This window comes from Mauremys mutica, unplaced genomic scaffold (genome assembly GCF_020497125.1).
Source record: "Mauremys mutica isolate MM-2020 ecotype Southern unplaced genomic scaffold, ASM2049712v1 001188F_np12_obj, whole genome shotgun sequence".
Lineage (NCBI taxonomy): Eukaryota > Metazoa > Chordata > Testudines > Geoemydidae > Mauremys > Mauremys mutica.
In genome coordinates this window covers 83,542-92,682 of record NW_025423137.1, presented here as the reverse complement: position 1 = coordinate 92,682, position 9,141 = coordinate 83,542, and the positions used below count along the sequence as shown (strand labels likewise).

At 47.4% G+C, this 9,141-nt stretch overlaps 1 non-coding gene across 1 annotated transcript; it reads right to left on the bottom strand.

The window, feature by feature from the left end:
- Positions 1-698: 698 nt before the first annotated feature.
- Positions 699-780, bottom strand: TRNAS-UGA. The gene has a single exon. It is a non-coding gene; the product is annotated as a tRNA-Ser (tRNA).
- Between the last annotated feature and the right edge of the window lie 8,361 nt (positions 781-9,141).

The window sequence follows — 9,141 nt, the reverse complement described above, 5'->3', positions numbered from 1 at the left end:
ATCAGCAGCAGGTCACACACACACTGCAGTCAGTATGCACCCTGGTTGGTATGGGAGGTGGTTTGCAGGTTCTGTGTGGGTGGGGGGGTACATGACTTTGTAGCGGGGGAGGGGGGTTACAGACCTCATGCAACGGTCCCTGTCCTGGACCACAGTGCCACGCAGCAGAGGAATCTGTATCCGTCCTTCCCCGCCAAAAGGCCGCGCTGTCACTGAGCAGAAAAGTGCATGAACAGATTGCCCGCAGGCGCTTTCAGGGAGGGAGGGCGTGATTGACGGTTCAATGATGACAGTTACCCAAAACCACCCTCGACACATTTTTTCCCCCAGCAGGCATTGGGGGGGAAATCCCAGGATTCCAATGGGCAGCGGGGAGTGCGGGAACTGTGGGATAGCTTCCCACAGTGCACCGCTTCCAAAATCGACACTGGCCCCGTTACTGTGGACTCACACAGTCGAACTAGTGTATTTAGTGTGGATACACAACTTCGACTTCATAAGGTCGATTCCACAAATTCGAATTAAATAGATTCGAAATAGTCTTGTAGTGTAGACATACCCAGTGTGAGGGGGTGTCCCAGGGATCTCTATGAAAGGAGCAGAACAGGATTTACTTGGGGTGGGGAGAGAATTGAGAGTGTCTCAGGGGGTTGTACAGAGGTATTGCCCGGGTGAGAGACTGGCTAAAACACAGGCCTCGCTGTGAGCAGGATTCAAACATGCGCAGGGGAACCCTATTGGATTTCAACTCCAACGCCTTAACCACTTGGCCATCACAGCTGTGAGCACAAAACTGCCCCAATGCCAGAGAAACTGGTAAAGAATCCCAATGGCCAGGTGTGAAGTCATCTGAACTACAGAATTCTCACCACAAACCTAGCTCCCAAAGCACAGGGGGGATTTGGGGTTTGTTCTGTTTGCTTAGCCAGGTGCCACAGGAGTCTTTGCTGCTTTTACAAATCCAGACTAACACGGCTACCCCTCTGATACTCCTAGTGATGCTCTCCAATGGATCCCCATCTTCCACCCACCTTGAGCTATTATGCACTACTCCTAGTGACACTCTCCAATGGATCCCCACCCACCGTCAGGAAGGTAGGAGCGGATCATTATTATCCCTACTTGAAAGAGGGAGAAGCCAAGGCTGAGAAAGGAGAATTGACTTGTCTTAGGTCACACAGCCAGCCAGTGGCAGAGTTGGGAATAGGACCCAAGAGCCCTGATTTTCATACTAACCATCAGATTGTGAATTTCAAACACTGAATGACCTGAATAAAGTGCTCTCAAATGAGCTCCAGACCAACAACAGTGCACAGTAATTATTCAGCAAGTATTTGAGGAGAACTGCAATGTTAGAGAGAATCATGAACTGCTCAGGGACAATTAATGCAGCAAAATTTGTCAACATATAACAGGTTATGACTTATTTCCTTGATCTTAAAAGAGAACAACAAGGACCTGAGTCTCCTCCCTGTCAATAACCCCCTGCTCAGCCAATCAGGGTAGAGACAGGACGGGAGGCTGAGGGTTCTCACCAGAGAGCCCAAAGGGAGGCCCAGGTCACCGGTGGGGATCACTGCCCAAGCACTATTTCAGCCCCACATTTTTGGGTGGACCTCCCACAGTGGGAGCTGCAGAGCACTCCCCCGCAACACACACACACACACACACACACACACACTGCTCCTGGTGTTGGGAGGGGAGCAGGAGAAAGGACAAAAGAAGCAAGAGAAGAAGAGAAAGGAGGGATGGATGGAGGAAAAGGCGAAACAAAAAGGACAAACCCTAATGACCCCAGTGATTTTAAGGGACAAAATCCCAGGTGCGGAATAAAATTCTGCCTCCTTAAGTTCGTGTTTTCCATGCCCAGAATTCAACTGTCACCAGATGGATCAGACTAAACAGGTTTCAAATCTCGAGGAGGCTCTTATCTTCTAAACAGGGATGGCTGTTTTCTAGTAAAATCAGGAAAAGGGAATGAGAAAACTCGAAAGAGGTTCCTCCTGGAGCTCACGTACGTGAACCTGAACACTCTCTCAGTCCTGAAAGAGAGACCTCGAGAAGGACACTTGCTGAAGCAAAGCCACAGGGGTCTCTGAGGTTTCCCTGGCCGCTCACCCCTGTCCTGCCTGGCTGATGTCAGCATCTCTCTGTGAGGTCACCACCTCCCCGCCACCTTTGACTAATAGTCTGAGGTCCTGCAAAAAGCCTTTGTGATGTCACTGCCACACCCCTCCCTTGCTGTGCTAATGTCCTGCCCCTGGCCAGGCACTTTGGAGGTTTGAGCTACTCCCTTGGATCACCCCACTCAAGGAGCGTTCGTTCTAGGAAGCAAGCCGGCTAGACAGGAAAACGTCAGACGCTGCTCCCAATGCTACACTCAGTTTTTCAGAAATTAGTCGACTTTATTGCCAGGAGAGACCATTAGAGCATCTAATCTGACCCCCTGCATAACACAGGCCTCCTGTATGACACAATATCTACTTTTGGGGCAAACACATTCCAGAAAGGCAGCTAGTCTTCATGAAATCACATCAGGACATGGCGAATCCACCACTTTCCTTGGGAGATTGTTCCTGTGGTGAATCATCCTTGGTGTTGACTATTTGTGCCTTAGTTGTAATATGAATTTGTCTCTTTTCACCTTCCAGCCATTGGGTCTTGTTATGCCTTTCTCTGCTAGATTCAAGAGCCCTTTAATATCCAATCTTTTCTCTCCAATATGGCACTTCAACACTTCAGTGAAGTCACCTTTCAATCTTCTTTTGATAAGCTAAACAGGTTGCGCTTGTTCAATAGCTCACTAGAAGGCATTTTATACCAGCCCTCAGAACATTTATTGGCTCTTTGGTCATCAGATTCCTGAACTGCAGCTGGATGTGGCTCTTGTTCTTCTGGTCATTTTGGGAAAGTGGCCCCATCATGCTGCATAGCTAGGCAAAGTAGGTGTGTCTGTGCAAACATGGTCTGTTCCTGAAGTCTTTCCCCCCGCTCCTCACTAGATGTGAGGGGGGCAGGGCCGGCCTTAGGCCGATTTGCCCGATTCCCCCGAATTGGGCCCCGCGCCTGAAGGGGCCCCCACGCACCGGCAGCGTCTCTCCCGGAAGCAAACTCTGCGTCTCCCGGAAGCAGCAGCTGTTGCTAGGCAACGAGAGACGCTGGCCGGCAGAGGCAGCCCTGGCTGTACTTGCAGGACAGGTGGGGGGGGGGGAGAGAGAAGGCACATGTGCCTTCCTTCCTCTCCCCCTCCCCCAGCACTCACCTGGAGGAGACGCCAAGGGAGCTTCTGGTCTGTGGCAGACAGGAATCTCTGCAGTGGACCTCACTAACCTGAGCAGTTGGGGCTTCCAACGGTGAGTGTTTGACCCTGTGATTCCCCCAGGGTTTGTAATATTGGGTTGTTTTCGTGGTGTTGGTGTCTGAGGGTGAGTTTGTGACTGCCTGTGTCTGTTTCAAAACTAAAGTCTTGGGATCCTGTAACCCAGGGGAAAAGCCCCGAGCCGGTACTTAGTGCTGTGAACTCCAGGTGAGAGAGAGGGAGGTTTGGAGGGGGAAATCAAATACATCAAGAGGGGAGAATGCGAAAGGTCTGCAACAGGGCAGGCTGAGACTTTTATCTCCCCCCCCCCGCAAGAGGGGAAACTGAGGCACTGAGTGATCAAATTCCCCTCTCCAAATTATTTGCAAAGGAGGAGGACAGGGGCTCCTATCCAAACCTGTTCCCTTCCCATCAACTCTGCTTTCCCTGCTGCAAGACCGCTGTAGGGGCTGAATATTTCCATTAAACCATGGCTCCTTCATTTGCCCTGCAACAATGAAATAGACCGGCTTGGGGGGGAATAGCCCCCCCCCAAAGCTTTGTGGATATTAAGGTTTGGGGGGGGTATGATAATATTCTAGATCAATCAAATGCCCAGCTCAGCTTTCTAGCCATCCAGCAGCTTTAGGGCAGGGAAGGTAGGTGCTCTTGGTGCAGAGTGGTCACAAAACAGGGGTGAATTTAGCAGGGGGTTGAGGGGTCCGCTTGAAATCCCACCCGATGCAGCCACACAGAATCATTGGCAGCGCTGGGAGAGGCCAGGAGTAGAAGCAGGTGGCCTGGGGGTGGGGGGACATTTGCCCTCAGTCCTGGGCTCTGGGATGGACTAGGCTGGGTGGTGGGTTCAGTCTAGTCTTCCAGCCTGTTGCTCTCACTGGGGTTTGTGGTTTTCATCTGGCTCCACTGAAAAGACCAAACAAGCCCAGTAGAAAAGGGGAGTGAGAGAGGCAGGAAGGAGTTTGTAAGGGGTTTAAGTGACCCATCAGCGAAAGAGTAAAACCAGAGTTTGACTGGGTTTCCCCCCAGTCACCACTCCTGCAAACACTGGGCAAGGGGCAGCTCCATCCCCCACTGAGGCTATGGTGAGGGGCAACAGGGGAGGAAGGAAGCCACATGGCAGTACCTTCCCCCCAGTACCCCCCTCCAGCCCCCAAACTCTGTCCCAGAGCCTGCACCCAGCCCTCTGCACCCCCTCCCAGAGCCTGCACCCCTCCACCCTTCCTGCACCCCACCCCGTGCCCCAGCCCGGTGTCACGAAGTGTGGGGGAGTTAGGCCCTGCACCCCCAGACTCCCTGCCGATTCACCAGGTCTCTCAGCCAGCCAGTAAAGCAGAAGGTTTATTTAGACGACAGGAACACAGTCCAACACAGGTCTTGCAGGCACAGATAACCGGATCCCCCCGGTTAGGTCCATTTGGGGCCTTACAGCCCCCCCCCCTCGGGGATCAGAGCCCTTTCTCCCTGCTTCCCCTCTATCCCCAGCCAACTCCCGTCTGCCTAACCCCCTCCGACCCCTCCTCTCTCCTCCGCTTCTTTCCCGGGCCAGGAGGTCACCTGACTCCTTTGTCTCCAGCACCTTTAGATGCACCTTTGCAGGGAGGGGCCCGGCCATCCGTTGCTAGGCGACAGAACGTCAGGCATTTGGTTGCATGGCCTTTTGCTGCTAGAAACTTAGGATCTGTACCCAACCCCCAGTAAGACCAGTCCCACTTCGTCACACCCGGAGCCTGCACCCAGCACCCAAACTCTGTCCCACTCAGCTCTGGGCAAAGCTCCTTGGTCTGGCTCCCAGCCCCTCTCCAAGATTTGCAGCTGTCTGGAGGTGCTGCCTTCCACACCTTCCTCATTCACACCTCATTCAGTCAATGGGGCAATTGATTACAAAGTGGAGGGAAGATCTTATTCTACTTCTAGCAAAAAGACATTTTTCTTTTACCTTTATGCTACCTTAGGGGCCTGCTATAACATATTACTAAGGTTCAATACAAAGTCATGTAAAAGTTATACAAAAATGCATAATGCAGAGATTTATCTACAACTGCATTGATTGACTGCTGTGTGCAGTAATATAGTGACCCCATGGTCTTTGAATGAGGCTTTATACTCGGGAGGGGGGGTGCGGTGGCAAGTTGGGGGCAAGCAGGGGGGCAAGCGGCAGGTGGGCAAAGAGGCGAGCACTGAGCCAGCAGGGGTTCTAGGGGCAGGCATGGGGGTTTCTGGCAGGGGAGGGAGAAAGTGAAAGGTGGCGAGTGGTGGGTGGGGGACTGACTAGGAGGGACGCAGCAAGTCAGTGGGGGACTAGGGGGTGAGGAGGGGTGTGATGGTGGGGCTGAGCGGGGAGGGGGCGAGTCCTATTTTACTGCTGTGATCTGGTCACCCTGTGTGTGCCAGGTTTCAGAGTAGCAGCCATGTTAGTCTGTATCCGCAAAAAGAACAGGAGTAATTGTGGCACCTTGGAGACTAACACATTTATTTCAACATAAGCTTTCATGGGCTACTGCCCACTTCTTCAGATGCATAGAATGGAATACTTCTTTTTGCCTATGTGTGCCGTTTCTCCCCCCCTCTCCAAACCTTCCTCTTTGGCCCATAGCTGTTTCAACGGGGTGGCGCTGAGGAAGGAGGGTTTGTTTCTGCGGGGTGGGCGGCGCTGGGGGGGGGCAGTGTTTCCACGGGGTCGGGCGGTGCTGGGGGGAAGCAGGGGGCATAAAATAGACATTATTGAATAAAATCAGTTGTACAACTATCAAAACAAATTATTTTCCTAATATGAAAGTGAAAATCTATAATTAATATTCCTTTAGAATGTGGTGACTTCTATCAATATGGGCAAGAGATCAAGAGATATTGGTAGAAAGTACCCAAGTGGAAGTAAGAAAAGAGCCATATACAAGGCAAAGGCAGTTGAAAGACAGAAGCAAAAGGATGCTTTAAGCAAGTATTTTAGCAGACCTGATTCTACTGTTGAGCCAGAAGAGCTCAGTGAAGATGCAGATATGGTTGAAAATTCTCCAGTAGAACATACAACACAGACAGAGAACGACAGCAGTGACAAAGAATTTGAAGAGCCAAATCAGTCTGAAGAAGACACTCAAGCCAGTCACGGTGAAGAGAAGACTACAAAAAGGGCTGTAACTGATGCTGAAGGTACTGAGGGTCAAGAATGCTTTTCTGATAATAAAGATGTGAGTGGTTTAGATCCAGAGCAGAAAGGCAACTTCAACTCTGCTGACCAGATGGAAATATCTGATGATCCTGCAACTTGGCCAGAATACATTAGCCAGCGTATCAGGGAGTATTTAGTAAAACAAGGGCCGCCTAAAATTATTGTAGAAGATTTCCCTAAAAATAAGATTGGGAAACACTTTTCAAAGTTTCACTGCAAAAGGAAACTTTCAAATGGTGAAATTGTACCTCATCCATGGGTGATATACTCAGTGTCAGCTGACAAGATCTTTTGTTATTACTGTAAGATTTTGTGCAATAATGTGACAAGTTCATTAGCATCTAATGGTTTTAATGACTGGTCTAATATTCATACAAGATTGTCCGAGCACGAAAACTCAAAAGGACATTTACAAGCTATGCTTAGTTGCTGCGACCTTCAGCAAAGGTTATCTGCTGAAAAAACCATTGACTCAATACAACAAAAACTTATTGACAAAGAAGCAAAACTCTGGTATCAAGTTTTTGAGAGACTAGTTGCTGTCGTTCAGTTGCTAGCAGAACGAAACTTATCATTTCGTGGGTCTGATGAACGGCTGGGAACATCACACAATGGAAATTTTCTTGGAGTTATTGAATTACTGGGAAAGTTTGACCCAGTGATACAGGAACATTTACGAAGAATCAAGAACGAAGAAATACATGACCATTATTTAGGAAAAAACATTCAAAATGAACTTATTAGCATTGTAGGGAATGCTGTTAAACGTGAAATAATAGCTCGAATTAAGGCTGCTAAATATTTTACTATTATACTCGACTGCACTTCTGACATTAGTCACCAAGAACAAATGTCATTGACAATTAGATATGTGGCTGATGGTGTATCACCAAGTATTACAGCAGGAGTATATGAACATTTCATTAAGTTCATAGTAGTAGAAAGCAGCACAGGTGAATATTTGTACAATATCCTTTTAAGTGAACTCAAAGACCTGGGATTGGACGTTGCAAATATCCGTGGGCAAGGCTATGACAACGGTGCAAATATGAAGGGAAACATATCAGGTGTACAAGCACGACTTTTGAAAACAAACCCAAGAGCTTTTTTTACACCATGTGCATGTCACAACTATAATCTCATTTTGGGAGACATGGCCAAAACATGTCCAGATGCGATGAGTTTCTTTGGAGCCTTGCAGTGTATTTATGCCCTTTTTTCTGCATCTACTAAAAGATGGACTATTTTTAGAAAACATGTTACTGGCCTTTCGGTAAAGTCTCTTTGCGAAACACGATGGGAATGTAGAATGCAAAGTGTCAAAGCTCTGCGGTACCAAGCAGGGGAGTTTTATGATGCACTTGTAGAGGTAGAAGAAACAACTGATGATTCTCAAGCAAAACATGAAGCTAAATCGCTGGCTTTTCAAATAAGGGATTATAAGTTTTTGGTTTCGCTAGTTTTCTGGCATGATTTACTTTTTCAAGTGAATTTTGTGAGCAAAGAGCTGCAGAGTGATACAATGGATATTTCTGCAGGAATTTCTTCATTTGAAAAGCTTTGTAACTGGTTAAAAATGTACAGAGAGAAGGGTTTTCAAGAAGTGTTAACTGGTGCCAATGAACTTGCCAAAGATCTAGATGTGACTCCAGTATTCCAGACTAAACGTTTGCACAAACGAAAAAAACAGTTTGAGTACGAGTCTGCAGACGAGCCTTTTTCTGATCCAAAAGAAGCTTACAGAGTGCAGTGCTTCAATCAAGTGTTAGACAAAGCTTTACAGTCACTTGAACCAAGGTTTGAACAGTTACAAAAGCATGAGAGTTTATTTGGATTTTTATGCAAATTCAAAAATCTTCCCAAGGACACCATACGAAAAGCTGCTGCAGATCTGGAACTTGCATTGACAGATGTGAAACTAGTGCAGGAAAACGAACAAGTTTCAACTGTAAAATCAGTTGACATAAATGGCTACATGCTTTGTGAAGAACTGGAAGCATTAAAGCCAATTATTTCATCTGATTGTAGAAACCCCCTAAAAATCCTTCAATTTCTTGCATATAATAACCGATCAACAGGATTCCCAAATTTATTTATAGCAATTCGAATCTTCCTGACTATTCCAGTAACTGTAGCCTCAGGAGAGAGGAGTTTCTCGAAGCTAAATCTAATTAAAACATATCTGCGATCAACAATGCAGGAAGACCGATTAAACAATTTGGCAATCATGTCAATTGAATGCGAAGTAATGAAGAGCTTAGAGTTAGGCAATTTACTGAAAGATTTTGTCAGACAAAAAGCGAGGAAGATAAAGTTTTAAAAACATAGGTGAGGTGTACGATAAATATTGATATTTATAATATATGATGTAATGTATGTAATATATAATTTTGTTATTATGTATATAGTCATGGAAAGTAAATAATACATGGAAGAAATGAAAGGGGTTTTTTTTTGTGTTGTTTTTTTTTTTTTTTTAGTCATCCCTGCCGGGGCCCCGTCAAAACTGTTCGAATTGGGCCCCGCACTTCCTAAAGCCGGCCCTGGAGGGGGGAGCTCATTCAGCCTCTGCTTCCGCTTAGTGTTTAGAAACTCCTTTTTGTCCCTATCTCTGCTGGCCTTAGATTTCGCCTCCTGTCTTTTTCTTGACAGCTCA